At 42.2% G+C, this 6,200-nt stretch overlaps 1 pseudogene; it reads right to left on the reverse strand.

Moving 5' to 3' along the window:
* Window positions 1–1,725: 1,725 nt before the first annotated feature.
* Window positions 1,726–3,053, reverse strand: LOC144297664 (histone acetyltransferase KAT7 pseudogene; annotated as a pseudogene).
* Window positions 3,054–6,200: the final 3,147 nt, after the last annotated feature.

Genomic DNA, 6,200 nt, shown 5'->3' on the forward strand with positions numbered 1-6,200 from the left:
TGAGATAGGAAGGATTTGGGCTGTTCCTCAGTGATTGCTGATTGATGAACTACCATGATGGCCTCCAGTTAGTGTGAGAGAAAGAGAAACTTTTTAAAAAGCTACTTTTGATAGATTTAGGGTCCTCCAGCAAGAAATACTACATCTGTGTTTGCCTGTTTTGTTTTGTTTTGCTTTTTCTTTGGTTTGTTTTTGTTTTTTAGAAGGAGTAAGAATGAGGAGATGAGGAGGGGCAGAGGGAGGGGGAGAGAGAGAATCTGAAGCAGACTCCATGCTCAGCCTGATGGGGGGTCAGACACAGGGCTCAATCTCATGACCTTGAGATCATGACCTAAGCCAAAATCAAGAGTTGGACGCTTAACCCACTGAGCCACCCAGGCATCCCTTATTTGTCTTCTTTTAGTCACTAGAAAATGTTGGCAAGGGATGAGATATTTATTTGATTTGCATGAGTCTGTTTTGACATTTTATTTTTTTTTTTTTTTGAGCAGAGAACATGCTTTATTGAGGAGTAGATATAGAACAGCCCATTCTACCACATGTGGGGAAGGGTTAGCTTCGGTAAAAGACCTTTACCCCTTAAGAAAACCCCCAGTGAAGTTGCTTTTGGATAAACTTAACAGTGACATTGAAACTGGCAGGGAGCTGCCACTGAACATGCTTAAAATTAGCTCCCCCCAACCCACAGTGAGTATAAGTAGTGTACAGAGATGACAAGAGAAAGGCACAAATGACCAGAGTCAGGATTGTGGGAAGGGCTCCACACGAAGACAGCAGTGTTGGAGGAGACCAAGTTGGGAAGGGTGGCATGTCATAATCAAAAGCCGTCCCAAGATAGCAGGTTAAAATGGGCTGGAGAGAAATTAGAGGGAGCATTTCTTCCTTTGCTTGAAACCAAAAATAGGAGAGCAGAGAACAGGGGGAATGGTGGCAAATCCCAAAAAGGAAATGGAGGAGGAGTTCTTGGAAGGGCAGGAGCACTTCAGTTCAAGAGGGAGGGCGAGGCACTGTCAGAGAAGCAAACACTGGGAGGGGGTGGCACTCTGCCTTGCTGAGTCATGGGCTTGGAGGAGATCTGGAAGTCACGTGCACTCATTTCCTAATTCTCCAAGGAGGTTTAGGCAAAAATCAATGCAAAAGTACAGGTGTGTCAGATCAGACCGGTAGGTACGGGGCCGGGGTGGGGGGGGGGGGGAGGTTTCTGAGTCTGATGAACTGGTTAGCATGCAACATGAAAGGGATAACCGGACACTGTTTAGCCCCTGCCAATGTAAAAAGGAGCAAGGGCTTACGAGAGAGGAAAACATTTAGGGCTGGGCACTTTCTGGTGAGGCAAAGAGGACTGGTTTCCTTCCACTGACACATGATGCGCACAGGTGAACTCAAATCAAATTACAGAATCACCACCTGTCAATTCTCTCCATTTCATTCTGATAAGTTATGTGCAGTTACCAAGACGAATCCCTGGGAGAGTTTTAAAAAATATTGGTCTCTTGTCAGCTTGACACGGATCAAAAACCGGCCTTTCAATAAAAATGGCAGAAAAAATTTCAAGTGAGATAAAATCCAAAGGGCATGGACCCCTCCTAGTACACACACTCAGAAATGTTACCTCTTCCCTGCTCTTCCAAAAAACCGCATGTAAGGAGTAATTGGAAGGGTCCTGGTGGTGGCAACCATGGTTTGAAGTCTGGTATCCGGGCAGCAAGAAGCACTGGTACAAAGTTTAGAAGACACAACACAACCTCATGGGGCTAGAGGACATGAGGAGAACCAGTGACTGGACAGGTACAGTACCAAACAGAACACCTTGGGTCAGTGCTACGAGGGATTTGCACTCAAGTCTAAACAGCGATCCCATCCAGGCAACCTCACTGAGGCCGAAACAACAGTTCCTCAGAACCAGCGTCTGCAGTGTACATGAGGGTCGGAGCCAGGACAGTCCTGAGGGGGATGGCCTTCCCAAAGGATACTGTACTTGCCAATCAAAAGAGCAACAGAAATGACAGATCCCTAGGGTACGGATTCCTACTGCTGGGGTTCACTGGCTCAGAGTAACAGGTCACTTTAAGTGCCCTTGGGAGGGGTCCATTTTAAACAGCTTGGATCCATGGTTTTATTGGAGTTAGATCTATTGGCCTCTTTGGCTATCCACTCATCAATCAGGTCCTGTCTCTTTAGAACTAGATGTTTTCCTTTCCAGTACTTGAGCATCTGAAGGGCTTGCAGAGTACTGACAACGTCCACAGGATTCACAGCTGTCTCCTGGCTAATTTCTTTGATAGAAATCTCTTTGCCTTGGAAATTATGCAGGTAACGGAGAAGCACTTCTTTCCAGTAACTGCAATAGCTTATGAGCCCCAGGTCAGAGAGGGGACACTCCGGGGAGCCAACTTTTTCTTCCACTTTGGAAAGCAAGTAACTGAAATCGATGAGCATCTTGCCATAGCCCTGTCTCATGTCTGAAGCATGGTGACGATACATGACACATTGTAGTTGAGGAATGAATTATTTTCCTTGGAAAAATACCCAATCAAGTGACAGCCGGTATTGTCCGCTTCAGTCATAACATAAAACAGGAAGGGTTCCACATCATAATATAATGTCTTGTGGTCCAGAAAAAGCTTGGCCAACAGGCACAGGTTTTGGCAGTAGATCTTGTTTCTCTTGCCATCCACTTCAAACACGGAGATGGAGCCTTTGCGATAGATCTCATCGCCAGGTGGGTGTTTCCACACACATTTAGCCATGTGTCGGCAAAGTATTGTTTGGCTCTTCATGTATTTTAAACAGAATTCGCACATGTAGAGCCGTCCCAGTCGTGCATATTCTTCGGGATAAGGAGAATGGTACCAAGTGTCGAGCTCATAACGACCAAAAGCAATTGTTTTAATCATGTTGCTCCCCTCAGTGATTTGGCCTTGCAGCCTTAACTTCTCCAAATCCGCTGAAGCCCGAGCTTGTGCTCTTTGGAAAAGATCCAAGTCATACTCGCTAGTCAGGTTTTCCAAGAGCGGTTCCCGAGTGTTCCCATAGGTCTGTCTGTGTTCCATGGTAGTCATGACAAGTATGCTGGCACCAGAAAAACTGTTTTGACATTTCAATCTTGTATTTTAACATAGATTGATGGCAGTGGCCAGATTGCCTTTAAGACCCACAAATCATAATCACAAAGGACTTTTTGGCATGAGAGAGAGAGAGAGAAAGAGAGAGGAATGAAAAAAAAAAGAATTTGATGCTGGGATGGAAACTTAAACATCTGTGCTATAAAGTAGCTAAAGATTTACAGCACTCTTAACAAGGTTGGGAGGAAATAGATTTAGACTTGAGATCTTGGATAATTGGATGATAATTGGATGATGCCAAGAAGAAGGAATGTTAGCTGAAAATACTATTCCCTATCTGTAAATAGCAACCGTGTTAAAAACTAGACATTTACAGACAGAAACTAGACTATTGGAAGGGAAGGAACTTATCTCAGTTACTAAAAGTCTTCCCATGCTTCCTCAGAGCATTTTATAAAATATCTGAGAGGATTTTATGTTGATCTTCAAGGCAACTCACTCATGACCACTAATTGCCCAAAAGGTCATACACGTAGTTCCTAGCAGTGGTAAAGTGACCTTGAAATCTTGAAGAAAGAGCTATGGAGAAACCTGTAGAATCTTGACAAATTCTTGTTAGCAAGGATGCTCAGAATAAATAATCTTTAACTCTAGATACTAAATGGAAAAAAGACTCAGTTGACAGCTGATGCGCAATGCCTCCAATAGCTGCACATTTTGTGAGCAGTCTCTTCCAAGCAGAATAATGACTGACAATGCAATGTAGGAAGCAGAAGTTAAGCAGAATTATTTTGAAACGGGCAACTGCCTCACCCTCTCTCCAAGTAACAAATTTAATATTCCTTCCTCAGCACTAGCAATATTATGGATAGAGTCAACCCTGGATTGACTGTATGAATGATTAGAGGATAGGTAATTTAATGTCACTGTAACAGACCATGATAGATGTTGCAATTCAATAGACTCCCCAATCTTGAGCATCTTATGTAAACTTAATCTTGGTGACAGGTGTTGGGAGAAAATCTCCCTGGACTTATTGCATTTCTGCATAGCCTTAGTCTTCCTTTCTGAGTAAAGAGTATGCTTGATTAGCAAACAGGGCTATAGGTAGGTATGCAATGCAACTAGGGGGCAAGATTTAACAAGATGCTTGGACTCAGGGTCCTTCAAGTCTATGCTTAGCACTTGATTAAATACCTTCTTAAGTTTTTTTCCCCTAGGTGCCTCTCTCACCTCAGTCTAGACCTGGAACTGGCACAAAGACTTGGAATTTTAAAATGGTGTATCCTTCTTGGTCAGAGGGCAGATTTGTTTAAAGATAGAGCTTCCTTTTCTCCCCAGAGAAATTTGCTTACATTCCATTCAAGATAAAGTTTCTTTCTTTCCCTAGAAGGGAAGATAGATAGGTCACCCACAGTAAGCAGAGTTTATAAGATCAGAATTTCCTGATTTCAGGATTCCTCTGGTGTTGTACCTCACTGCATGCACACGTGCCATTTGGCTGTCATCTTACCTCCCTGAGGGGATTGAAGCTTGGGGGATCAGTGCTATGATGTTCCTCTGGCTGCTGCTGCTGCTTTTCTGAATAATAAATAGTCTAATGTCTCCTGTACCACAAGTGGTAGGCTAATTTATTAGCTTACAATAATTTTGGCACTAAAGTTGGAGCAATGGCCTTCCAGAGAGGTTGTGGGTTCTGCTGATTGATTAATAGTATTTGAGGAAGTCCATAGGAATTGGTAGGTGTCATGTTGATCAAACTGCATAGTAATTTAGTCAGTAAAGGGTCTTCTATTTTGTTGCTTATTAAGGAGTAGGATTGAGAAGTGGTTAAAAGCTGAGCAAGATGGTAGGATTGAAACAAGCATCCCACCCAAATAGCACTTTTAGTTTCTGCTCTCTGCTACAGATAGAGGATTAAGGATTCCCTCAAGCTGATACAGATCTTTGAGCAGACCATACACATTGGGTATTTATTCAGTTGAGCCATGAGCAGCCACTGCTTGAATTTGAAAGTAAATGTACTTTGCTACTGGCACAGAGATATTTTACCTGCATCTCTCTGATCCCTTTTTCCCCTCTACTCTGACCTCGGCTTCTTTAAGAATTTGGGTTGAAGTTGAGATTTCTCTTCCCTAAAGTCCCTATGAACCCATCCAAATATGTTTCAAGATAGCAAGGGGGTTAAGAATGCAAACTTCCATAGCTCTGTTGAACATAAGGGTTCAAGTCACCATTCTACTTGGTCCTGGGATGGGGGTGGGGTAAAAGGAAAAGTGCTGGGCACAGGAATAAACACTGGCATTAAGGAATATAGGATGGAGCCACAGTGAAGTGACAGAAAAAGAGAAATCTTGAGTTTACAGATACACAGAACTGGAAGATGCACTGGAAAGGAGGCAAACATGGGGACAAGAGGATAAAGAGCATCCGTAGATGCTCTAGCCATTCTTTTCACCCTAGCCTCATTCTCAGGCATTCCACAGATCTGTAGCCAGAAGATATCAGAATCTCGTATCATAGTCCTTAATAAGCAGATATTTTAACTCTGCTGTTCTTATAGGGGAAAAGAAGAATGGACTGAGTTCAACTGATAAGGTTTGAACAAACATTGCATAAAAAAAAGTTTGTTGAGTAGGACCTTTTGGGACTACTCAATGCACTTATTTTTTGTTATTTTTACACCTATATATATATATATATATATACTGATGGGCAGTAAGATATATATATATATATAGTATGATGTTAAAAACTTATACTTTTGTCTCATAAGTGCCAGAGAGAATCATCCAGGGGAAAATTGCAAGAAGGAAAACGTGTTAGTGGGACAAACTCCTCTCCCATCTGCTACCAGTGGGTAGACCAAGATTTAGTGTGAGTGCCTCTATTCTCTGATGTCCAAAATTTTCCTTATAAAACCTTTTGGCTATTAGAAAGAGAGAAAATCTCTGCATATTAAAAATTTAAGCAATTTTTAAGGGGTGAAGCCAATTCTCAAATAACTTAGATATAGAAATGTTTAAACAAAGAGCAAGGAACAGCTGTTACAGCTATCCTCTATGAGGTAAAAGTGCCACTTTCCAAATACATGGAAAGAAAATATTTTCTCAGTAGAGAAATAGAACCTATGCA

The sequence above is a fragment of the Canis aureus genome, chromosome 25 (assembly GCF_053574225.1).
Source record: "Canis aureus isolate CA01 chromosome 25, VMU_Caureus_v.1.0, whole genome shotgun sequence".
NCBI lineage: Eukaryota > Metazoa > Chordata > Mammalia > Carnivora > Canidae > Canis > Canis aureus.